The sequence below is a fragment of the Oncorhynchus gorbuscha genome, linkage group LG10, assembly GCF_021184085.1.
Source record: "Oncorhynchus gorbuscha isolate QuinsamMale2020 ecotype Even-year linkage group LG10, OgorEven_v1.0, whole genome shotgun sequence".
Lineage (NCBI taxonomy): Eukaryota > Metazoa > Chordata > Actinopteri > Salmoniformes > Salmonidae > Oncorhynchus > Oncorhynchus gorbuscha.
This window is the reverse complement of record NC_060182.1, coordinates 76,457,008-76,470,202: the sequence shown is the minus strand read 5'-3', so window position 1 is coordinate 76,470,202 and position 13,195 is coordinate 76,457,008. Positions and strand designations below refer to the sequence as shown.

General features: G+C 41.2%; 1 pseudogene; it reads left to right on the top strand.

Annotated features, from left to right (window-relative positions):
• Positions 1–13,195, top strand: part of LOC124046942 — a 107,341-nt pseudogene that overhangs the window by 27,174 nt on the left and 66,972 nt on the right.

Here is a 13,195-nt window from a genome sequence, read left to right as displayed (position 1 = left end):
AGGGCTTTACACATCACTGTCAGGGAGAGGATGAGATTGGTAAAATCACCCTTTCTTTTAAATGCTATGGAATTTCTTTGTCAATGCCTTGACTGAGTCAGGAATGTACATTTTAATGAAGCCTTATAGACCCATTTCATTGTAAAAGGCCCAGTGCAGTTTCCTCTGTTTTATGTATATTTCCACATTATGAGTTTGGAATAATACAGTGAAATTGTGAAAATTATGATTATACCCTTTTAGTGTAAGAGCTGTTTGAAAAGACAGCCTGGAATTTCAGCCTGTTTTTTTGGGATGGAGCTTTGGCCTGCCTGGTGACATCACCAGGTTGTAAGTAAGTTAACAGACCAATAAGACTGATAATTCTAAACCTCTCTGCCAATAACAGCTTGTTTTCCCCTCCACACTCAGACCACTCCCAGAATAGCACAGTAAGGTACTAATTTGTTACCCAGAAATGATTTGATAAATGAGATAATAATGGTGGCACAATTGGCCCAGTGTTGTCCGGGCTAGGGGTGGGTTTGGCCGGGGTAGGCCGTCATTGTAAAATAAGAATTTGTTCTTAACTGACTTGCCTAGTTAAGTAAAGGTTAAATAAATAAAATAAAACATCTATAAACTTTGATCTAGAGATATAATCAAAAGTTGTACCATTCCGATGAGGACAGTCCTTCAACCAATATAATTTTGCTATGAACATGCTATGAAATGGTTTCAAACACAAAGAGTGAGCAGATCCCTAGTCCATCCTACTATGACGTGCCACATGTACTCAGACTCTAAGACATTTGGAGGGAAGAAAGAAAAAAAATCTAATCAGTTGAAGTTTTGAACAGTGTAATTCGGTCAATTGTTAATAACTTGCTGGGCGCCAGGCTTGCAAAATCTATTTTGTGATGAAGACAGTGGAGAGACTTTATGAGCAGCCGTTTCTCTTGCGCCAGGTTTTTGTTTACACTTTCATTATATCTCTACTACATTATCTGATTCTCGATCTCGTTTTCAATCTCACGACTGGGTTTTAATCTCCTGACGCGCTCCGCAGCCCATTCGCCTTGCCGGCCTGTGCCACTGCGGAGGAATCAGAGAGGGGTTATATTACAGCACATGAATCAAGGCAAAAGGAAATGCACTCCAGACGCATTTAGATCGTTTTAATTTATGGCAGAGGGCTGCGGATACAAAAAATGCATTTAATGTAATCTGATCACTTGATTCAATGCCACATTTATGAGCAATCTGACTCTAGCTGGCAAAGTGACTAGATTTAAAAACAGAATCTGTGGCCTAAAGATGTTTAGATTATGTTCTGAGACAGAAACCTAGAAACCTATATTAATACTACTACTAATCACAATAAGATCATATTAATGCTATTAATAATACAAAAGTAATTAATTAAGTATTAACTTTTGATGAAGTATATGAGTTAGACGTTAAACACTAAATACACACGTGTTAATTAATTGCATCCTTGTAAAATTAAATATGGAAAGAATAACAAAGACTTTCTCTATTAGCGAAAACATAAAAAAAATTCTACTGGTTACTGTAAAAAATAATCACTTCTAGAAATGAAACAAACTATTATTGAGATTTCCCTTCATATGTCAATTTGTATGTTGTTTCCAGGGTGATTGACTTTCTCAATGTCTCACTGTTGTGGTCCGTGTCCCATTGATGTCTCAAATGTAAATATCATCTCTGTTTCTTTAGAGATTAAATCAATTGATGAGCGTTGGGTATCTGTTGTTGGACCCAATCCATTACAGCAAATCCAGCCCAGCAGGGCATTTGGTTAACACATTAAGGAGTCCACAGGCATTTAAAGCGAAGGGGAGAAGAGCATCGAGTTTTAATGCTCCAAGCCACAGAAATTAAGTCCAATTTATTACATGATCCTTATGCCTTATGGCACGGAGAGTTGTGCACAACACTGCCAAACAAATATTTGTCTCTAAAAACACAAGTTAAAGGAGTTTCTTTTGAATCTTTTGCTCTGTTGAGCAGATGATGTGTTGCCAACAGCCATTGGATTAGCATACGACCACAGCATTTGTTCCAGCAGGATGCAATGCGAAAACCCACGGAAACAATTTCTTGGTATGGCTCTTCTTCTTTTGCTGAATACTGGTATGGCTATTTCTACCCTAAGTTCAACTTTAGTATATATACACTACCGTTCAAAAGTTTGGGGTCACTTAGAAATGTCTTTTTTTTCAATGGCAACAGTGAAGATGCTGGCCTTCAAGGCAGAGTTGCAAAGAAAATGCCATATCTCAGACTGGCCAATAAGAAGAAAATATTAAGATGGGCAAAAGAACACAGGCACTGGACAGAGGAACTCTGCCTAGAAGGCCAACATCCCTGAGTCGCCTCTTCACCATTGACGTTGAGACTGGTGTGTTGCAGGTATTATTTAATGAAGCTGCCAGTTGAGGACTTGTGAAGTGTCTGTTTCTCAAATTGGACACTCTAATGTACTTTTACTCCTAATCAATTGTGCCCCGGGGCCTCCCACTCCTCTTTCTATTCTGGTTAGAGACAGTTTTCGCTGTTCTGTGAAGTGCTCCGCCCAAAACCTTAAGGCTCTCCAGAGGGTAGTGAGGTCTGCACAACGCATCACCGGGGGCAAACTACCTGCCCTCCAGGACACCTACACCACCCGATGTCACAGGAAGGCCATAAAGATCATCAAGGACAACAACAACCCGAGCCACTGCCTGTTCACCCCACTATCATCCAGAAGGCGAGGTCAGTACAGGTGCATCAAAGCAGGGGCCGAGAGACTGAAAAATAGCTTCTATCTCAAGGCCATCAGACTGTTAAACAGCCACCACTAACATTGAGTGGCTGCTATCAACACACTAAATCAACTCCAGCCACTTTAATAATGGAAATTTATGGAAATTGATGTAAAATATATCACTAGTCACTTTAAACAATGCTACTTAATATAATGTTTAAATACCCTACATTACTCATCTCATATGTATATGTATATACTGTACTCTATAACATCTACTGCATCTTTACGTAATACATGTATCACTAGCCACTTTAAACTATGCCACTTTGTTTACATACCCTACATTACTCATCTCATATGTGTATACTGTACTCGATACCATCTACTGCATCGTGCCTATACCGTTCTGTACCATTACTCATTCATATATCTTTATGTACATATTCTTCATCCCTTTACACTTGTGTGTATAAGGTAGTAGTTTTGGAATTGTTAGGTTAGATTACTCGTTGGTTATTACTGCATTGTCGGAACTACAAGCACAAGCATTTCGCTACACTCACATTAACATCTGCTAACCATGTGTATGTGACAAATACATTTGATTTGATTTGAAGTGAGAAGTACACAACGTTGTATGAGATCTTCAGTTTCTTGGCAATTTCTCACATGGAATAGCCTTTATTTCTCAGAACAAGAATAGACTGATGAGTTTCAGAAGAAAGTGCTTTGTTTCTGGCCATTTTGAGCCTGGAATCGAACCCACAAATGCTGATGCTCCAGACACATAACTAGTCTAAAGAAGACCAGTTGTATTGCTTTTTTAAATCAGAACAACCGTTTTCAGCTGTGCTAACATAATTGCAAAAGGGTTTCCTAATGATCAATTAGCATTGGTTAATTGATCAGTGATGGTTGCTGATAATAGGCCTATACACCTAAGTATATATTCCATTAAAAATCAGCCATATCCAGCTACAATAGTCATTTACACATTAATAATGTCTACACTGTATTTCTGATCAATTTGATGTTATTTTAATGGGCAAAAATGTGCTTTTCTTTCAAAAACAAGGACATTTCTAAGTGACCCCAAACTTTTGAACGGTAGTGTATATACAGATGAAGACGGAAGTTTACATCCACTTAGGTTGGAGTCTTTAAAACTCGTTTTTCAATCAATCCACACATTTCTTGTTAACAAACTATAGTTTTGGCAAGTCGGTTAGGACATCTACTTTATGCATGATACAAGTAATTTTTCCAACAAATCTTTACAGACAGATTATTTCACTTACAATTCATTGTATCACAATTCCAGTGGGTCAGACGTTTACATACACTGAGTTGACTGTGCCTTTAAACAGCTTGGAAAATTCCAGAAAAAGATGTCATGGCTTTAGAAGCTTCTGATAGGCTAATTGACATCATTTGAGTCAATTGGAGGTGTACCTGTGGGTGTATTTCTAGGCCAACCTTCAAATTCAGCGTTTCTTTGCTTGACATCATGGGAAAATCAAAAAAATCAGCCAAGACCTCAGAATTTTTTTTGTAGACCTCCACAAGTCTGGTTCATCCTTGGGAGCAATTTCCAAACATGTTCATCTGTACAAACAATAGTACGCAGGTATAAACACCATGGGACCACGCAGCCGCCATACCGCTCAGGTACTCAGCCATCATACTGCTCATACCGCTCAGTCTCCTAGAGATGAAAGTACTTTGGTGCGAAAAGTGCAAATCAATCTCAGAACAACAGCAAAGGACCTTGTGAAGATGCTGGAGTAAACAGGTACAGAAGTATCTATATCCATAGTAAAACCAGTCCTATATCAACGTAACCTGAAAGGCCGCTCAGCAAGGAAGAAGCCACTGCTCCAACACCATCAAAAAAAAATCCAGACTACGGTTTGCAGCTGAACATGGGGACAAAGATTGTACTGTTTGGAGAAATGTCCTCTGGTCTGATGAAACAAAAATATAAATTATTGGCTATAATGACCATCGTTATGTTTGGAGGAAAAAGGGGGAGGCTTGCATGCTGAAGAACACCATTCCAACCGTGAAGCACGGGGGTGGCAGCATCATGTTGTGGGGGTGCTTTGCTGCAGGAGGGACAGGTGCACATCACAAAATAGATGGCATCATGAGGCAGGACAATTATGTGTATCTATTGAAGCAACATCTCAAGACATCAGTCAGGAAGTTAAAGCTTGGTCGCAAATGGGTCTTCCAAATAGACAATGACCCCAAGCACACTTCCAAAGTTGTGGCAAAATGGCTTAAGGACAACAAAGTCAAGGTATTGGAGTGGCCAGGACAAAGCCTTGACCTCAATCCTATTAAATAATTTGTGTGCAGATCTGAAAAAGTCTGTGCGAGCAAGGTTGGCCTACAAAACTGACTCAGTTACACCAGATCTGTCAGGAGGAATGGGCCAAAATTCACTCAACTTATTGTGGGAAGCTTGTTTAACCTCTAGGGGGCAGCATTCGGAATTTTGGATGAAAAGCATGCCCAAATTAAACGGCCTGCTACTCGGGCCCAGAAGATATGATATGCAACTTGTAGATTTGGATAGAAAACACTCTAAAGTTTCCAAAACTGTTAAAATAGTGTCTGTATGTATAACATAACTGATTTAGCAGGCGAGAACCTGAGTAAAATCCATTCAGGAAGTAGTTTTTTTTGTTGGTTTTGTAGTTTTCTATTCAATGCCATTACAGTATCAAATGACTTAGGACTCAATTTGCAGTTCCTATGCCTTCCACTAGATGTCAACAGTGTTAGAAATCGTTTCGGGCTTGTATTCTTATAAATGAGGGAGTAAGACCAGTCTGAACGAGTGGACCCTAACGTGACGCAGAGTTTTTTCAGGCGCATGTGCATTTCTTGTTTACCTTTTATATTGACAACGTTATTGTCCGGTTGAAATATTCTAGATCATTTAGGCTAATAAACAACCTGAGGATTGAATGTAAACATCGTTTGACATTTTTCTATGAACTTTACGGATACAATTTGGATTTTTTTGTCTAATTGTTTTGACTGAGTTTGAGTCTGTGGATTACTGAAGAAAATGAGCCTAACAAAACAGAAGTTTTGGGATATAAAGAGAATTCATCGAACAAATGGAACATTTATTGAGTAAACTAATGTCTTCTGATTGCCACCATATGAAGATCATCAAAGGTAAGGGATTAATTGTATCTCTATTTCTGAGTTATGTAACGCTTCTGCTTGGCTGGTTACTGTTTGTAATAATTTGTCAACTGGTCTATGTTCTGGGCTAGGTATGTTCTGGGCTAGGTATGCTTTCACCCGAAAAGCATTTGATAAATATGACACTGTGGTTGGTTTAACAAGAAGTTAATCTTTAAACCTGTAAAATATGTTTTGTTTTCTGAATTTTTAGAATGAGCATTTCTGTAATTGAATTTGGTGCTCTGCAACCTCACTGGATGTTGGCCAGATGGGACGCTAGCGTCCCACATACCCTAGAGAGATTAACCCCTTACCGTAAGACTGCCTAATTTTGTCCTTTCTGAAGACAATTCCATGAACCCATGACATTCTAGGAGCAGCAGCCTGTGAATATCTGTGTGAGGGGAGCTTTCCCTGTCTTCTACACCTGAAATGAAGTGCAATATGAGCCCTGGAAGGGTCCCCTTTGCCATAGCCCATCTGCCTGCTGTCAAATCAAATCAAATCAAGTGTCTTTGTCATGTACGCCGAATACAACAGGTGAAGACCTTGCTGTGAAATGTTTACTTACAAGCCCTAACCAACAGTGCAATTTAACCATTGTGTTATCTTAAGGGTCAAAAATGACCTTCCACTATGTTTAACAGCAGAGAAAACACCCTAAATTATATTTTTTTCTGCTTTATGACTTTTCCTAGAGTGACTCCAACATTAGAAAAGTGAATCATCACCTTTTTTCATATTTCCATGAAAGCTGTACACCACCAGGGTACAAAGATTGTCTTAGGGTCTGACCCGGCAGTTATAAAATAATTTACACAGCACAAAACCACAAACAAACAAACAAACAAACAACACACACACACACACACAATGAGAAACTGAGATTATGTGTGCTACTGATTGAACTCAACCAGCAGCCCCTGAAGAGGAAGATCACCATAGTTGGCACAGTTAGAAAGAACAAGCCTGAGCTCCCCCCTGCACTCTTCACAACAAGGGGGAGAGAGGCCTTCTCATCAAAGTTTTTCTCCAACCCCACCACCACTCTAGTTTCTTACCTCCTAAAGAGGAACAAGAATGTGGTCCTTCTGAGCACACTGCACAAAACGGCTAAGATCAGTGATCATGAGGAAAGGAAGCCAGCCATCATACTGGACTACAACCACAACAAAGGAGACGTGGACAACCTGAACAAGGTGATTGGAACTTACAGCTGCAGGAGGATGACTGCCCGCTGGCCCCTGGACATCTTCCATAACATCATTGATGTGTCCTCATACAATTCCTTTGTGATGTGGAACAAGATCTACCCTACCTGGATGGCTGATAAGCGGAACAAGAGGAGGGTGTTCCTGGAGCAGCTGGGAAAGCACTTTTAACCCCACACATTCAAAGAAGGGAGCGCCTCCCCCACACAGCAGCCTCTGCAGCACTTGTGAAAGCTGTTCAGGGGGCTGATTCTTGTCCTGATCCACCTGAGGCTGTAGCTGGGGCAGGCAAGAGGAGGAGATGCCAATGTTGCCCCCCAAAGGACTGTAAAACAAATACTATGTGCTGCACATGTGAGAAATACATCTGCAAAGTCCATGCACACACACCTGCATACTGTCCTACATTCACTAATTAGAGTTGATTGATTTATGTTCTTCAGGTTTTTGTTGTGTCTATCTTATTTTATTCTTATTTATTGTTGTTATTCATACACCTTGTGGGTGGGGGCAATGGTTAAAAAATAGATGAAGACTTGTATTTTGTAGTTGAATTCCTCATTGTGCAGTATATAAGAATATTTCACTATGTTACCAAAAAAGTTCAAGACTGGTATTGTTTCAATAAAATGCATTCAAAACTACTTTCTGCACATTGCTGCCACTTTCTTAGGCTATACAAGAGTTATCGCTTGCTAAAAAATGTATGTTAACACCTATGCAGTACCTTTAGCAATAATAATAATAATAATAATAATAAACCTCTACTTTAGTAAAGAAAACAATTTATGACAGGTGTGTTGTAATAAAAACTAGTGGTGTCCACTGATTAAATAGTCTTTCTGCATTGTGAAGAGGGAAACCCCAGATATTGACAAAGTTTGTCATGAAAGTTATATTTGGGGTTTTAAATTCAATTAAGCTGCTTTTTTGACACACTGCTTTAGTCCGCGTAGCGATTTGATTACCTGTTCAGGAGTCTTATGGCTTGGGGGTAAAAGCTGTTGAGAAGCCTTTTGGTCCTAGACTTGTCCTGTTCTCATCAATGGACAGATTCCTTCTCTCTTCTCCATAGACAGACACCAACAGCACCAGGGCAGGAAAGACAGAACCGGTGCTTTAAGGCTCTTCCTTATTCTCCTGTCCTTGTCGCCTTACCTTCATGACCTCCGATCTCAAAGAACTTGAAAGGTCATGGCAATCAGGTGGCAGCCTATCCATGCCTTTTTCCTCTCAGTGATAATCCAGAGAACAGGGATATTTCAGAGTATTGGAACTCAGGCAGATGCTTTTAGAGACCTAGCAAAGAGAAGGGCAGAGAAAAAGCCCTAGAGACTTAGCAATAAATCCATTCCTTTGTTTCCATTTAACGAACAGCATTCATGGGAGTAATTGACACAATCACCATTTCAAACTAGGATCACAAAACCCCAGTTAGAATATAAACACAACCTCAAGCGTAAATCAGAATAGTGGCCATCAAACAGAGTCAAGGGCAACAGTGTTTTGGCATGTGCATGATGAGTGTCCATGCACTCGTGTTCTTGTTTACAATCAACTGAGTTCACTTCTACCCATGATCCCTGTCACCACCTCTCCGTTTCTGCATAGCTCTGCTCTGTTTCATATCAAGTTCCAAGACGCAGTTTTACTAAACTTCTCAGCTGACATGATTCCGTTAAACAAAGAAGAGACATCCATTTTCGTCTCTCTCTTTACTTTTTCCACTGCGTGTGTTGAAATAGTTGCAAGGACTTGGTGTTGGTTGGTTCTTGCAAAGCAACAGAAAGCAAAATAAAGACTTTTTGGATCTTTAAGAAATGATTCACGGCTCCAGTTCAGAGGAGTGCTCATGTGATGGGCTGTGACAAGTGTGCTGCTCTGAGAGAGTCCCTGCCAGCTGGGTAGATTGGCTCTGCCTTCTCTGAGACACCATTAGTGCACAGAACTACTGTGGAACCAACCACTCCCCCTCGTCAGAGTCGTCACACTCCAATTAGTGCACAGAACTACTGTGGAACCAACCACTCCCCCTCGTCAGAGTCGTCACACTCCAATAGGAACAGAAGAACCGCTAAAGTTTCTGAGATTTTGAAGGAGTCAAGTTCGTTTTGAAGACTCGCCGAAGTACTCTGCTGTAGATGATCTGAAATCTGAAGCTCGCTTTTGACCAGATCATGCCAAGAGCTTCAGCATAAGCTCCTCTTTGTAGTTGAAGGGGTAAAATAAACAGTTGATGTTGGTTGTTTTGCTGTGGGATTCCATTAGGTACTGTAGTGGCCAGCCTAGACCCTGCCTTCTGATTGGCTAGGAATTCCATGAGTCTGGCTGGAGACTCAAACCCAGAGAAATGCATTCGTTCTAATAGGGAGGGAAGACATCAAAACTTCAAGAGGGTTCAATTGAGCATGAAGAGGGTTCATATTGCACGCAAATATACTCATATGAATGTATTATTTGGCAGGGTGTTTATTGTCCATGAATCAATTTAAAGAGCCATCGCTTTCGTTGAATTAATTGAAATCATGACAACAGTGATTCAAATTTGTGAATGCTTCATCAAGAAACAGAAAAGAAAGAAAGAAACTGGGTTGCTTCTACAGCACATGGTTGATACAGAAAGTCTTTAGAAAAAGGATTGTAAAAAAGGTTTGATAACTGTTGTGAGGTTATTGTTTGTAATTTCTCCATCCTTGGTTGCATGGTACAGACAGATGCATGAATGCTGTTTATGTATTCGGAGATGATGACATGGATCTCCTTCCTTTTTCAGAGGCGATTTCGGGAGGTTAACCCAAGCTACCTCTAATGACCCTGCATTTTGCTCTCATGCATGTATTGAGATAAGTCGTTGTACCTTTTGCCTATGATCCATCCCCTACTAGGCCCCAAGCTATTCAGACGAGCTTGGGTGTGGTAGTTGTGGGCAGCCCAAGACAGAGGGACTATAATGAGGGGAGAGGGTTCAAACGTTTGTAGAATGTAAATTATTGAGCGAAGCTTGCTTGGAGAATTGTGTAAATTATTCCAGTTACATACAATACCAGTCAAAAGTTTGGACACCTACTGATTCAAAACATTTTCTTTATTTTTCCTATTTTCTTCATTGTAGAATAATAGTGAAGACATCACAACTGTGAAATAACAAGTGCAATCATGTAGTAACAAAATAAGTGTTAAACAAATAAAAAAATTATATATATATTTGAGATTATTCATAGTAGGCACCCTTCGCCTTACAGACAGCTTTGCACACTCTTGGAATTCTCTCAACCAGCTTCATGAGGATGTCACCTGGAATCAATTTCAATGAATAGGTGTGCCTGGTAAAAAGTAAATTTGTTGAATTTATTTTATTCTTAATGTGTTTCAGCCAATCACTTGTATTGTGAAAAGGTAGGGATGGTATACAGAAGATAGGCCTATTTGGTAAAAAACAAATCCATATTATGGCAAGACCAGTGTCACGCCCTGACCTTAGAGAGCCTTTTAATTTCTCTATAGGGTTAGGTCGGGGTGTGATTTGGGTGGGCATTCTATGTTTTCTATTTCTTTGTTGGCCGGGTATGGTTCCCAATCAGAGGCAGCTGTCTATCGTTGTCTCTGATTGGGGATCATACTTAGGCAGCCTTTTTTCCACCTTTAGTTTGTAGGATCTTGTTTGTGTGTAGTTGCTTTCTGCACTGCATGTAGCTTTACATTCGTTTTGTATTTTGTTGTTTAAATAAAAGAAAGATGGACGCCTACCACCCTGCACCTTGGTCCAATCCATCTCTAAACGAACGTGACAACCAGCTCAGAAAAGCAAAGAGAAATGACAGACCATCATTTCTTTAAATGTCAAGAACTTTTAAAGTTTCTTCAAATGCAGCTGCAAAAACCATCAAGTGTCAATAAGAAAAAAACACAAGCAATGGACATTCGACAGATGGAAATCTGTCCTTTGGTCTGATGAGTCAAATTTGAGATTTTTGGTTCCAACCACTGTGTCTGTGTGAGAACGGATGATCTCTGCATGTGTGGTTCCCACCGTAAAACATGGAGGAGGAGGTGTGATGGTGTGGGGTTGCTTTCCTGGTGCCACTGTTTGTGATTTAAGCAGCATGGCTACCACGGCATTCTGCAGCAGTACGCCATCCCATTTGGTTTGTCCTTAGTCCCACTATCATTTGTTTTTCAATAGGACAATGACCCAACACACCTCTAGGCTTTGTAAGGGCTATTTGACCAAGAAGGAGAGTGATGGAGTGCTGCATCAGATGACCTGGCCTCCACAATCACCCAACCTCAACCCAACTGAGATAGTTTGGGATGAGTTGGACCAAAGAGTGAAGGAAAAGCAGCCAACAAGTGCTCAGGATATGTGGGAACTCCTTTTAATACTGTTGGGAAAGCATTCCAGATGAAGCTGGTTGAGAGAATGCCAAGAGTGTGTTACGCTGTCATCAAGGCAACGGGTGGCTACATTAAAGAATCTCAAATATAAATATATTTAGATTTGTTTAACAATTGTTTGTTTACCACATGATTCCATATGTGTTATTTCATAGTTTTTATGTCTTCCCTATTATTCTACAATGTAGAAAAATGGAAAGATCAAGAAAAACGCTTGAATGAGTCGGTGTATCCACATTTCTGACTGGTACAGTATACACAGGCTCTCAACTCCTTTAGCCTGGAGGAAGGTCTACATTTAACATACATTTAAGTCATTTAGCAGACGCTCTTATCCAGAGTGACTTACAAATTGGTGCATTCACCTTATGACATCCAGTAGAACAGTCACTTTACAATAGTGCATCTAAATCTTAAAGGGGGGGGGGTGAGAAGGATTACTTATCCTATCCTAGGTATTCCTTAAAGAGGTGGGGTTTCAGGTGTCTCCGGAAGGTGGTGATTGACTCCGCTGTCCTGGCGTCGTGAGGGAGTTTGTTCCACCATTGGGGGGGCCAGAGCAGCGAACAGTTTTGACTGGGCTGAGCGGGAACTGTACTTCCTCAGTGGTAGGGAGGCGAGCAGGCCAGAGGTGGATGAACGCAGTGCCCTTGTTTGGGTGTAGGGCCTGATCAGAGCCTGGAGGTACTGAGTTGCCGTTCCCCTCACAGCTCCGTAGGCAAGCACCATGGTCTTGTGGCGGATGCGAGCTTCAACTGGAAGCCAGTGGAGAGAGCGGAGGAGCGGGGTGACGTGAGAGAACTTGGGAAGGTTGAACACCAGACGGGCTGCGGCGTTCTGGATGAGTTGTAGGGGTTTAATGGCACAGGCAGGGAGCCCAGCCAATAGCGAGTTGCAGTAATCCAGACGGGAGATGACAAGTGCCTGGATTAGGACCTGCGCCGCTTCCTGTGTGAGGCAGGGTCGTACTCTGCGGATGTTTGTAGAGCATGAACCTACAGGAACGGGCCACCGCCTTGATGTTAGTTGAGAACGACAGGGTGTTGGCCAGGATCACGCCAAGGTTCTTAGCGCTCTGGGAGGAGGACACAATGGAGTTGTCAACCGTGATGGCGAGATCATGGAATGGGCAGTCCTTCCCCGGGAGGAAGAGCAGCTCCGTCTTGCCGAGGTTCAGCTTGAGGTGGTGATCCGTCATCCACATTGATATGTCTGCCAGACATGCAGAGATGCGATTCGCCACCTGGTCATCAGAAGGGGGAAAGGAGAAGATTAATTGTGTGTCGTCTGCATAGCCATGATAGGAGAGTCCATGTGAGGTTATGACAGAGCCAAGTGACTTGGTGTATAGCGAGAATAGGAGAGGGCCTAGAACAGAGCCCTGGGGGACACCAGTGGTGAGAGCGCGTGGTGAGGAGACAGATTCTCCTCACCACAGAAACCAAAAGCAATGGTGACATCAATCCGACATTCACTATGAGTGAACATGTTTTTCTGAACAACAATGTTTACATCTGGACAACATAATCCACACAACTGTAAGGCAAGTATTTATTCCTTCCTTTCCACATATTGTGAGAACCCCCTCAACACAATTAGCAATGGGTCAAAATAGCCTCCAGTAAACCATTTA